The sequence below is a fragment of the Anguilla rostrata genome, chromosome 5 (genome assembly GCF_018555375.3).
Source record: "Anguilla rostrata isolate EN2019 chromosome 5, ASM1855537v3, whole genome shotgun sequence".
NCBI classification, from domain to species: Eukaryota; Metazoa; Chordata; class Actinopteri; order Anguilliformes; family Anguillidae; genus Anguilla; species Anguilla rostrata.
The window spans coordinates 2,298,813-2,312,446 of record NC_057937.1 but is presented as its reverse complement, the minus strand read 5'-3'; the positions used below and the strand labels follow the sequence as shown (position 1 = coordinate 2,312,446).

The 13,634-nt window shown below is 45.7% G+C and overlaps 1 long non-coding RNA gene across 1 annotated transcript in view; it reads left to right on the top strand.

The window, feature by feature from the left end:
- Positions 1-13,220, top strand: part of LOC135256076 (uncharacterized) — a 31,846-nt gene extending 18,626 nt beyond the window's left edge. The window contains exons 3-4 of the long non-coding RNA XR_010330362.1: positions 12,364-12,477; positions 12,725-13,220. This is a non-coding gene — a long non-coding RNA (uncharacterized LOC135256076). The remainder of the gene's footprint in view (positions 1-12,363; positions 12,478-12,724) is intronic.
- The last annotated feature ends 414 nt before the right edge of the window (positions 13,221-13,634 follow it).

Below are 13,634 nucleotides of genomic sequence, written 5' to 3'. Positions count from 1 at the left end.
AAAGGGCGGGAAAACGGAAAAGCGTAGTATAATGGCTAAGGAGTTTGTCTCGTAACCTAAAGGTTGCAGGTTCGATTCCCCGGTAGGACACTGCCGTTGTAACATTGAGCAAGGCACTCAACCTGCATTGCTCCGGTATATATCCAGCTGTATAATTGGGTACAATGTAACTCGCTCTGGATAAGAGCGTCTGCTAATTGCCTGTAATGGAAAAGGCGGGAAAATGGTGGTCGGGTGTAGTGTGAATGAGGTCACTTCCCCGCACTGTTAAACAATAGCATTAGGGCCATTAGCTATTTACAGGGGGAGATGGTGCTAGAGTTATGACGAGTGCTGTTTCAAACAACTGTTGCAAAGACACCCAAACTTACAGAATTTGTCAGACGCGCACACACGCGGGGGTGGGGGAGGAAGCGCTTGTTGGCCGGCCGACAGCAAAGCGAATCTCTTCTTGTTTGTTTTGCTCTGAGGTTTTTTGAAGATGGAGTGCGTGACACGCGATGATTGTTTTCAGTTATTTCTGAACGACTTGCGCCACGTCTGAGGCTGAGTGTTGGCGGAGGCTAATTGTAGATTTCGGAAAGACCACAGCTTCGAAGCGCAGATGTGTTTGAAGAGACAGCGCTCCCGCGGAGGGATCGGGGGAGAATTTCTCGGCACGTGCGCACCCACTGTCCCTGCTCGTCTCCGATTGGCTCCCGTCTCCGCTCCCGCTCGTCTGATGACTCATTCGCCGAAGCGTCTGCTCATCTGCGGGCGCAGATTTCAGGCGAGCGGTCCAGTCCGGCCCGGCCTGGTTTTCTTGCCTATCTCACAGGACCGGGAAAGAGCGGTTCATGTCCGAACGAAGGATTGCTTCATCATCATCATGCCTCCTTTCTGTGGAGTGATTCGACATTCAAGTAAAATGCCACATCAAGTGACTCACCCACACGGGGCTCCAGAACAATGCCTCTATTTCAGTCGCCTGCTGAGCCGCGAGCTGTTACGCAGAGACAGATGTGTTCATTGCACACGCTGAGCGGTGAGCTGGTGAAGAGAGACAGATGTGTTCACTTGTCTGCTGCCTAATTACCCCCCCCCCCCCCCAAAAAAAAGGAGGGTTCAAGGATATGATTTTCTTCAGTAAATTAGTCACAAATCTCCAGAATTAAAAAAAAAATGGATTAAAAGTTTTGTCATATAATTATCTTTAGTAATGCTGGTTCTAAAACTAACGCAGCAGGAAATGTAATGAGTTTTGTTTTTCTAAAAAGCAAGAGCTGTTGTTTAAATGGTTTCTTTATTTGAGAAGTTATTCTGAAGTTTAAAATTGCTCATGAAAAGAAAAGAAAAAAACACTTCAGCTCAGAGTCTTGCCAGAAAAATATGGAAATATGTCTTGAATGTGACAGCATGTAATTTGACAAAGTATTATCACTAAAAATCATTGTTAGTATGTAGTATCATTGTTACAAATGTGCACTGCCCCGGTAAACAACAACCTGGTAAATCAGGCGTGGGTACCTCTGGGTACTCCGGTTTCCTCCCACAGTCCAAAGACATGCAAGTAGGCGAATTGGAGACTCTAAATTTCCCGTAGGTATGAGTGTGTGAGTGAATGGTGTGTGTGCCCTGCGATAGATTGGCGGCCTGTCCAAGGTGTATTTCTGCCTCTCACCCAATGCTCATCGCTGGGATAGGGTCCAGCACCCCCCGCGACCCTGTCCAGGATAAGCAGGTATAGATAATGGATGGACCCTGTCCAGGATAAGCGGGTATAGATAATGGATGGACCCTGTCCAGGATAAGCAGTTGTAGATAATGGATGGACCCTGTCCAGGATAAGCGGGTATAGATAATGGATGGACCCTGTCCAGGATAAGCGGTTGTAGATCATGGATGGACCCTGTCCAGGATAAACGGTTGTAGATAATGGATGGACCCTGTCCAGGATAAGCGGTTGTAGATAATGGATGGACCCTGTCCAGGATAAGCGGTTGTAGATAATGGATGGACCCTGTCCAGGATAAGCGGTTGTAGATAATGGATGGACCCTGTCCAGGATAAGCGGGTGTAGATAATGGATGGACCCTGTCCAGGATAAGCGGGTGTAGATAATGGATAGACCCTGTCCAGGATAAACGGTTGTAGATAATGGATGGACCCTGTCCAGGATAAGCGGTTGTAGATAATGGATGGACCCTGTCCAGGATAAGCGGTTGTAGATAATGGATGGACCCTGTCCAGGATAAGCGGTTGTAGATAATGGATGGATGTATTCAAACTGACGCTCAGATCGCTGTGCATTATTAAATGGTTGAGTTAGGGCTGCATTTCTCCAGTGAGGTTGTGTGCATAACGCAAGCTCAGGATTTCTGGACCAGCATCCTCCGCTCTTTACAAACATTTTGCTTATGAAACAGATGCAGAGGCTTCATGAATTCGGCAGTGGAACAAGGAGCCCTTCACCCCATTTTGGCTAACCCCCCCAATCGCCAACGAGCTGAACACTTTTTACCCAGGCTGCTCCCTGCACAGCGTCTCTCTTTCTGCCTCTTCCCACTAATTATTAAAAGCATACGTTACCAGGGAAACGAGGACCACCACGGACGGTGCCGCATAAGACTCGCGTACACCTAGGTGCGCTGATTATAGACCTACGCGTTCGTGTGAGGCTGATTCCTTTAAACAGGGTAAACCAAAAAAATAAAAATAAAAAAGATAAATAAATGCAGAAAGCGTAATGGGCTATCTGTAGGAGTGAGGTTAATTATTTTGCTCCTCATGTTTTACCGAAAATGCCGCCCTTTAGCCGCTAATAGGTCTCATTTGGTGCCGGGGAGAGGTGACTCAGTCTAAATTAGCGCTAGACGCATGTTCCTCTTCCTTCAATATCCCATCGGAGTTGACATTTAGAGGCACTTGGACACGGCCTCATCCTAAAGCATGTCAGGAGAGCATCTGTCAAACTGCGGCCAATGTAAATACGACCATGACCATATTTTTTTATGAAAAATGCTGGTGGTATCGCTTTACAGTCAATTGTACTGAATGCCAGTTTATACCCTGAACTATAACTATACTTACACTCAAGGGGGAAAAAAGGGGTTCTTTGGCTTGTTTCCATAAGGGAACCCTTTTTTTAGTTCTTCATAGAACCCTGTATTGTAGGTGGGAAAATTATGAAAGCTCCTATATTTAACCATTTTGCCTGACAATGAACCTTGAATTCCTCCACAGAGGAAGCCTCTTTTGGAGAGGATACTACCCATTTTGTCTCTAGATTAACATTAAAAAGTGTGTATTAAATGCATCCAAATTGCTGTGGAAATTAATTCAGTCTCTCTATTTCTCTGTCAATCTCTCTGTCTTTTTTTCCAAGAGATCAATGAGGGTTGATAGTCAAATAGGGTTGCGGATGTGCCATTCCTCATAAAATGCTTTGCTCACATGATCCAAAACCAAAAAACCAACGTTGCAGGACTTCAGCGCTGCGAGATATCTTTAGCCAGGAAAAATCATCACTGTGCCTGTCTGAGGAATCATAAAGGTGATGTTCTCCTGAGAGAGACACCTGCCAGAACCTGTCACTTTCTTCAGCGCCGAGGTCCAGGCGGCTCGGCTGTCTGTGTTCCAGTGGCCGCGTGCTTTCCAGAGATAACAGCCTATTAGTCACCCACCGAACCTCCGAAATGCAGCGTTCTGATTCAGACCTGCTAAAATGGAGTCAGCTGAGCAGCTGTTTGATTTTTCTTTTTTTTTAAATGGGTTAAAGACAGAGGCAAGACAACTGTATGCACTCGGCATATGTTGCATGAGTAAAACCCAAGCGCTTGCCTTTTGGTCAGTAATAAATATGGGGCTTTGTACAAACTCTGCATGCAGTTAAAAATGTTCTATATAATAATAATAATGATAATAATAATAATAATAATGAATTGCATTTACATTGTGCTTTTCTTACACTCAAAGTGGTCTACAGTGATGAAGAGGAAACTCCCCACCCACCACCAATGTGTAGGTGCACAGCAGCCATTTTGTGCCAGAACGCTGACCACGCGTCAGCAGAGGTGGACAAGGAGCGAGCATAAATCAGGGGATGATGAGGTTGCGGTCTGAGAGAGCCAGGCTGGGAATTTATACACTCGTTTCTCAGCACTGAAAGAGAATTAAGCACCAAAGCAGCCACACACGCACCAATGCACAGAGCTGCAGTCTTCCACCACATCCTAGTTCTTTGTTTTTTTTTTTTTTTTTTTTTTCAACGTTCAAAAACCTGTTCTGTTTTCGGACCCAGGGTGGACTCAGAGACCGAAATTGGCCGTTTTAGGGTCTGGCCGCTTAAAAAAGCGAGGCGCTCCGGCTAATTGGTCCCGCCAGTCGCTGCTTTTCAGGAGCAGAGCACATCAGCAGGCCCCATCAGCCCCCCGCGCCCGGCCGTCAGCTGCGGCACTGCGTCAAAAAGCCCACGCAAATTAAATCACCGGGTGAAATTGGCACAATTACCCGCTGAATACAGCCGCTCCTGAGGAATAATACGCTGCTGTTTTTGAGGGCGCGCTCCAGGCCCTATGGGGCATGTAGGTCAACGAGAAACACGCTTTAACCTGGAAGGAAGCTCATTTCAGAATTTCGTAAGTTCACTTTGATTATGTAGTCGGGTCGTTATCCCAGCAGATCTGTTGGCTCGTGAGAATTTCCGCTTGGCTTTATTTTAGCTCTCTATCAGAAATACGCAAGTGTCGTGCATTTCCTGCAGTTAAAGCAAATTAAAAGAAATGCAAAAGCTGGAAAGGAAAAATCTGAACGAAGTTACTAGTAGCCAAATTTCCACAGCACATACAAAACATGCTGTAGCTCTCTCAGCTTCAGAGTCACATGGATAATGCAGCCAATTACAGACCATCTAAACCTCAGTGGTCTGAGGATAGATTGCTGGTCTATTTTGGGTTCGTTTCAGGTTAATCAAGCATGTCTCTTTGGTCTAAAATTTCAAAGGAGGCGAGCAACGTCCAAAGGAGTTTAAGGAGGTACAGATTCTCTGTACACTAAGCGAGTGACACACAGAGTCTTTTCCAGAGAGACACATAGTAGTACACCAGTAGAGCTCCACGTCAGATTCAAACCTGCAACCCGCTGGCTGTGGGTCACAAGCACAGCAGCACGTTGGCATGATTGCATGACCACAGTGGGGAGTGGCACAGAACTGCCAGTTCTGTGAGTTTCCTAACAGTGGGCCACTGATTAAATCAAGCTCTCGGGAGTTAGTAATTATTTATTATAATTAATGAGGGGAAAAAACATGCTAAACATCCGACATCTATACCCACTTATCCTGGGCAGGGTCGTGGGGGGTGCTGGAGCCTGTCCCCATGCTAAACATTTAACTTTCATTTACATGAGTGGGGGAGGGGGGGGTGGATCTCAGATCATTTGCCTCAGCTGTAAACAAGCAAGTGTATTTAAAAAAAAAGAGAAATTCCTTAACTAACCACAGAATATAAAATGTGTTAAATAATGTTGAATTTATTTTAATTATTTTCAAAATGAGCAGTGTCCACATATCGAAATCCAAGATGGTTTCCCTGTTAAGTTACTATGTGAATTCTGAGGAAACGGACATTGAGGGGGCATTGACTCAGGACAGTATGAATTTTTGAGTAGAGATATAAGATTAATTAATAATCTGTTAAAGATATTTAAATATCTTCAGGGCAGCTGCCTTACAGCACACCTCAATGCAAATGAAGTTTAGGAAGCAGCAGGTTCTGGGCTAGACTGTGATAGTTTTATGGATTAAAAGAGGGAACTTTAGAAATGAAAAACAGGCCTGAACTTGGGTGTGTGGCAATCTTTACAGTAATCCTGTGATCTCCTTGGAAACGGCACCCTGAAATCCGGAACATAGTATTTAGGGTTTTACTTTCTCATTACAAACGTGAGAGCCAGATTGAGGCGTGCCTTAAGTAAGAGCCAGATCGAGGCATTCCTTCCCCCAGACTGCCTGGTCTGAGTCTGTTGCCTCCCACGGCTGTTTTGACCGCAAAAAAAAACATCGGTTCCATCTGTGTGCGGGGGTGCAAGACATTCATTCACATGACAAACTCCGGGAATTCTGGGAGGCTTCGGAGTACCGGCGTGGGCCGCGGTGAGCTTTGAACTGGTTTTGGACCGTGCAGGTGCCTCTCAGGGCAAACTTGTGCGGAGACTGTCGGCTTCAAATGAAGGTATGGAGTAAACAAGGCCGAGGTCACTTTGCTGTCAGCCATTTTACTGACGTGTGCACAAAATTACCATATCAGCTTCAAACCACAGCTTTCCTCTTTTCTGCCTTAGAGGCCACTTTTTTACAATTCAGCCAGTCAAAAACCAGCACATAAAACACACGCACACACACACATACAGGCATGCACACACACGCACACACACACACACACACAGGCATGCACACACACACACACACACACACACACAACAGCACACACACACGCAGCACACACCGCACACACACTACGCACACACATACGCACACACACACACAACACATGCAGGCATGCACACACACACACACACACACACACACACACACACATACAGGCATGCACACACACACACACACACACACACGCACCCACACGCATACGCACACACACACGCACACGCACGCACGCACACACACACACACAGTACAAGCTCTTTTTAACTTCTGTCTCCACCCTGATGGGGGCTGACAGGCGGGCCACGTGCTGAGCCCAGGTGCTGCAGGTCCAGGTGTGTCTCCGTTACCCAGCAGCCCCTCTGAGGAGGGAGAGGAGGCAGAATGGGGCCTCCGCTGGCTCAGCAGTCCTATCCCAGAATTCCCCGGGGAGCGGGTCCCATTCTGGAACTCCTTGCTCAGATGTATCACCCTCACGGTACGCATGGAACCGCTGCACTGCTTACAGTCTGGCTCCTCCCCCTTTGCATGGGCGAATGAAACAAATTGGCTCCCCTGTTTTAATGAGGGGAATGGGTCTATGCAGTCTTCTTCTGCTCCTTTGGGAAGGGGTGGGGGGGTGGAGAGAGACAGATGGTATGTACACAGGTACATTTATTATATGAGATCTTCCCTATCAGATGGAAAGTGCACTCTCATCAGAGTCGATTCCTCTCTGCATGTGTGAGATTCATGACCCCCGGTTTCCCTCCTGATCCAACTGCTCTGCTGCCCCCCCCCCACCCCCGCCCCCCGTGAGAGCCACAGCGACCAGATGCCGCGGTCCGCCTCGAGGTGTGTGCGCTATTTTTACACTCCGCTGGCAACCGCTCGGGACCACACACAGCGCCTCTGACTGGAGGCACACGGCTTACGTAAGAGGAGGGGGGGGGGGGGGGACGTGAGCGAGAGCCGTCTATCTCAGATCTCAGATCTCAGCCCCCCCCCAGCTCCCCCCTCCGCCCAGGGCAAACTGCCCCGCCCACCTCCCCAAAAAAAAAAACTGCCCCAGGGCGAGAGAGAGCCTTCATTTTCGGCTTGACCAGCCCTACAAACCCGAATGTCTGTGACTGAGTGAGTGAGTGAGTCATGAAGTTACACCATTGGTTGGCCGGATCACGTGTGTTAGGTCCAGCCATATGCTAGGTTTTGACCTGGTCCTGTTTACCTTCTGTCACTCTACTGAAGCACCATGGAGAATCAGTACCTGTGATGCCTATACTAGGCCATCTTAGCTCCGCCCCTACAGGCATAAACCGCACCCCCCCGCGATCGTCTGATTGGTCTGCAGGGTACCCGCCCCTCCCCTCGAGTTGATGTTGACTACCTGTCAAGTGGAATCAGGGAAGATCACAGGGAGACCCCTGCAGTCAGTGACCTCCACGGTTCAGCCCGTGTTTCCCTTTCTTCTCTCTGGGTGTAAACAGCTCTACTGTAAGTAGGAAGCCGAAGACATAAATATTCTACACCTGTTGTGCTGTAGCATTGCTGGACGCCACAGCCAATTAGCCACTCTGTGTACATATCCGGGTGCGAGTGTGTGACAGGGGCAGGGCCTTATTTCTGCCACGCGTTGTTTACATCACTGTGTAGTCCAGATGAGGGCTTAATGGCTAACATTGTTAAAGAAGGTTTTATACCATCTACTCAGAATATAGGAACTGAGTTCTGAACCTGAACAAAGATTTATTTCAATTTTTTTCTTTCTCTCCCATACAGTGACTAAAAGTGAAAATAAATAAATAATAAGACAAATACATATATAAAGTACAAAACAGACAATATTAGCATATTATGTTTTGGGTTTTCTCCTTCACCCTCCTAACAGTACAACAACTATTAAAGGAACCAGGATTGTCTTTTTTAATGCAAGTGACTGCATTTATTTATTTATTCATTTGAATGGCGGAGAAAAGGCACTAAGGCAGAAGGATTGAATTCCGCCCATATTTATGGCCTGATAGCGCACTTAGCAACAGGCTCGCGCTCGTTTCCCGTTTGGCTGTGGTCTTAGGGCCCCGTCGGTTGGCTACCATGGTTACCTTCCTCGGAGATGATTAAACTGCACCCATTAATCTTTGCCCGTCCAAAGTTAATATTAGACTCCCGATATGACTCTGTCGCAGCACGCACTGACACGGGAGTGACATATGATTACCTGTGGGCTGTGATTTTCCTTCAGAGAGCAGTGAATAAAGCACAGATTACTCTCTAAGGTGAAATGATACATGTTTTTATAAACAGTCACAGTGAAGAATGTGTGACTGCGCATTAACACAGGTCACCGGGCCCCTAATCAGGCGTGAAAATTTAATTCCAGCTTTTTTCTTTTTTTTTTTCGGCACAAGCTTAAATTGGATAAAATCCAGATTACACTGAGTAAACACTTGTTTGATTGTCAGTACCTTGGAAGGAAAAACACCCTGAAATGCCTATTAAGCGTTATCTTAGCTAACACTGTAATGATACCTACCATATTATTATTATTATTATTATTGTTTGTAGTAGTAGTAGTAATAATTTTCATAAGGAATTGCAAAGCACTGTGATATTGTGCTTCTTTAGATAGTTGAAAGTCATAATAACATTAACTTCTCAACACAAAAAATTTTCATGTTGACATCTAAACATGAATTTTTAATACATGTGCCAATGCCAATCATCTTTTAACAAAAAGAAAAACCGGAATTTCTCCCAGTTTAAAAGCAGTTCTCAGCTCCACCAGACAACTGCTGAAGTACATTTATTTATGCATCTATTATTTTTAATTATCTATTTTCCATCATGATGTAGAAGGAACGGAATGTGATCGGACTTCGTCAGAAGCGAGCTGAACTGTTTATGAGCACCATCGGTACAGAAGAAGCAGTCCATGAACTAACAGTCTCCACACACAGGGTTAATGCCCTGCGGTCGTTAGCCACCTGCTGCTAGCGCAGTGTCACGTTGGTCTGTCTCAGTGATCTGTTCTGTCCTGCTGAACGGCTCATTCGACTGTGCTGATACTCGTGTGTCTGTTAAATCTTCTGTCCACACCTAGCACAAATTTACCTGATTTACCTGGCACAGATTTACTTGGTTTACCTGGCACAGTGGTACCTGATTTAGCTGGTACGGTGGTATCTGGCACAGATTTACCTGGTTTACCTGGCACTGATTCACCTGGTTTACCTGGCATATTGGTACCTGGGTTACCTGGCAAACTGTTACCCAGGTTACCTGTCTTACCTGTCACAGAAATGCCTGGTTTACCTGGCACAGTGGTGCCTGGTTTACCTGGCACAGATACCAGACCATGGGGCCCATCCATGTACTGGAACAATGCCTGAATGGATACCAGACCATAGAGCCCATCAATGCACCAGAACAGAGCTTAAAAGATACCAGACCATAGAGCCCATCAATGCACCAGAATACAGCCTTTAAGGGGCACAGCAGCACAGTGGCATTTTTTTAATGGAACCCATTTCCATCTTCTTGAAGAAGTGGTTACTTGTAAAGCGAGGGTGACAGGATTAACTATTTATATCGACTCTGCCTTGAATGCACCAGCAGGGTTTTCCTTCTTTCGAATGTGGATGGACTTCACGTTAAGTGAATAAACTCCAAGCTTTGCGGTTAATGAAATATTAAAGCGCAGGGGGAGTGGAGTGCATTTTGCTTTTTAAATTTTGCTGTTTGAACTTTGACAGAGCTCTTTCCGCAGTTTTTTGAATTCCCCAATCCGCAGGCTAAAGGCATAGAATAATTAAGATTTCATGCCCATGCCATTTCCATGTGTCCTCATCACAGCACGTGTGGTCTGTGAGAGACAAGTCGGGCATTTCTGATTGGTCCTCTGGTACAAGTAGGTGTGGTCTCACGTACACTGGTGGTAACATTCACATCACATGAAATAATTGTGGAGGAGTGTGGCACAGAGTTTCAATTTCTTTTTCTTTTTTTTCAGGCTGAACATTATTATTTTTTTTTTCACATGTAAAATGACAAATATACCTTGTTGAGTAGCTCCAGGGAATGAGTTTATTCAGGGGTGCTGATCACACTCCAGGTAAATTGCCCCTCTCAAAGTGGACTTATAATTGCTCCATCCCAAACACTTTACCCCGTTTCATGGTAGAGCCACACGATGCACTTTCAGAATAGACACCCACTGTAGAATGCAGAAGGTGCACACCAGGGTTGTATTGGTGAGCTTCACTGCAGATCACAAGTGGTTTCCCTTACGTAACCGGCTCCGCGCTCCCCGCTCGCGAGCTCTGGCTCCAGGGAAGCCGTGTCCCGGCTGCTGATGGATGTCTTAAGTGCTGCCGCCGCCGCCGCCGGGCGCTTCCTTACGTAACGCTCGCCCGGGTCTCCGCGCGATCACGTGGAAAGCAGGACGTGTTCCCCCCGCCGCAGCCGGGAGTCACTTTCCGCGAGGGAAGTTAAAATCGAACGGCGTCCGGAGACGCGGTGTCGCCGCTGAGGGGAGAGCAGGAGCTTCCCGATCCCGCCGCGGCGATCCTGCTCGTTTGGCCTCCGTACTCATCTCTCCGCCTACGGTTTCTGAGTTATTAAGAGGCTTTTGGCTTAAGCAGCAATGATCCGACAGAAGCCCGAGCTCTGGTTCACTTTGCGACGCGTGCTCTGCATATTTCTCATGTCTTTTCACGAAAAATTATCAGAAAATTAAAAAAAATAAAACCGGCCACAGGCAGCTAGGGAACACCCCTGGCATTTCAACACTTCCAGAAATAAACTGGCTAAAATTTTATTTTAAATAATTAATGTTCCTGTCAGATTTGCTGAGCCGATTCCATTATCTGCAGCAATGTAAGAAGCTTGCATACCACCTATTTATGCAGCTGGGTAGATTTGGCACGCTTGCATACCTTGCTCATGTATACATCAGCTTTATCCCAGATGGGACTCAAACCTGCAACCTCGTTGTTCCAAATGCAGTTCTGTCTCAACATTTTGGAAAAAGTAATAATAATAATAATAATAATGACATTTGCCAATTGCTCTTAGGTCTTAGCTTCCATCCACTGAAACAATGCAGAGGAAGGAAGACCCCATTATGTGAGTGAAGGAACTATTCTGCAGCCCTACTGTCTCATCACTGTTGACAGCGTGGTTGACAGGGCTAAGATTTCATTAACGTTTTAAACTGAAGCACTCACACACATGGCAAACCCCACAGCCCCTGTCACATCCATTTTGTCTCTTTAAAAAAACGTAAAAGAATATGTTCATTCAACGGAACTTTTTTTTTTCCCTCTTTTTGTTTAGAATGTGGCATATCAGTCACTGTCTTTGCCATTATAATAGCCTTTGTTATACTGTTTTTTTTCTCTCTCTCTCGTAAGAATCCGGGCTATGAATAAATAACATTTATCTAATGCGTGCACAAAGGTTTCTAGAGGAAGAACTTCTTTTGAAATATTATTCAGCACATTTTGCACACAAAAAAAGGCTAATCTGAAATAAATATCACAATCACGATCATTTCCCTTGTGTTAATACGATGAGCCGTAGCAGAATACCCACTCTTAAATGAGAAAGCCATAATTTCCCATTGTTCCACTTTCCCGATTGAACATGAAAGATGGAACCATGCGTAGCTTACATTCCATTCCACAACTGTCTGTCTGTCTGTCTGTCTGTCTCCTAGCAACATAGCTGCACAGATGCACTGCGCTTGATGTAATGCGGACGTTTAATCCTCTGTTTTGCATGTTTAATTACGCTGTGCGTTCATCCACACGGCCAGCTTCACCCCTCTGGAAAAGTCGCAGTGCCTGTGATATATGGCATAGCTGACGTTAAACATCACCGTGACAACCGAGAACCATGCGTGCTCCCACAGCTAGCTGGAAACAGGTAGCCCAGAGCTGAACTCCACCCCCTCCCTCCCTCTCCAGAACGCCAGGGACTTTAAAGAGAACTTCTGTGCCCTCGAAGCAAACATGAACAGCTACAGGAAGAAAGGCCTTCACGTGCCAAACACTGTGCCCTCCCTAATGTTTGGGACAAAGGTAATATTTTTTCTCTTGATCTGGCTCAGTACTCCACAATTTTAGATTTGTAATCAAACAGTTCACATGTAGTTCAACATATTTTTATACATTTTGGTTTCACCACATAGGAATTACATTTTTTTTTTTTTTTGTACAGGGTATATTATTTTATTCTCTCAAGTGTACAAGTGTACTCTCTCTTCAGCACAGTCTATTTTATAGTGAATGACGCCTACTAGCCGCCCTCCTTTTTGCGGTACCCTAGGTTCAATCAGAGGACGCGAAAGGGACACTACCTGTGAAAGTACATTTTCTCCACATGCTCTTTCATTCATTCACAACCTGCAGTTTCCTGCTGACCAGAACAACAGTCTGTTGAGGGGGGGGGGGACAAAATGGCGGCTGTTTCCTGGTAGGAAGAGAAAAAAAACCGTATCGGATCAGATATCATATCAGAAACTTTCCACTGGCCTGCTGTCCATGAAAGAGGATTGTAAATGTAAAGAAAGGGGTTTACACATAAGGTTTAAATACATTAAATCATATTGAATCCATTCAGAATAATGGGGAAATTATTTCAAATAAGTTGAATCATTCAGGGTATTTTCACACAGGAGTCCTGGCTCTTGTAGTGTTAAAAGTGTTGTCATTGACCAGAGAAACCATTCCCTGACCTTGATTTGGCCCAGTAAACCAAGCAGTGCAGTGTGTTTATAAATTGCCTGTCATTACCAAGTGCAGGCCTGATCCCAGTTGCTGAATTTCTCCTCTGCTACAAACAGAATGACAGCATGATAAACAACAACAATAATAATAATAATAATAATAATAATAATGTTGAGTGTGATTTAACGAGGGGACCCCCTTTCTTTCTGATCCCCGGAACTTCCGATCATCTGTAATTTTTGACGGGGTCACGGAGGAGGTTTCCAGGCAACTTTGACTGAATAGGGTCAACGGCAACGGTGAGCGGCCAAGCGATCATCACTCATCTCCTTATACTGTGCGTGAGGAGAAAATGGGTTACCTTCAAAGCATCCAGAGATTACTTTCATTGAGCTCAGGAAGAAGGCCTCCACAGCTGCTTGCAGGGAGAACCACGAATCGATTGATCGATGAATCATTTGCAGAGACATTAACTTATCATTTATATCAGGGCCGCCCTGCACTGTTCC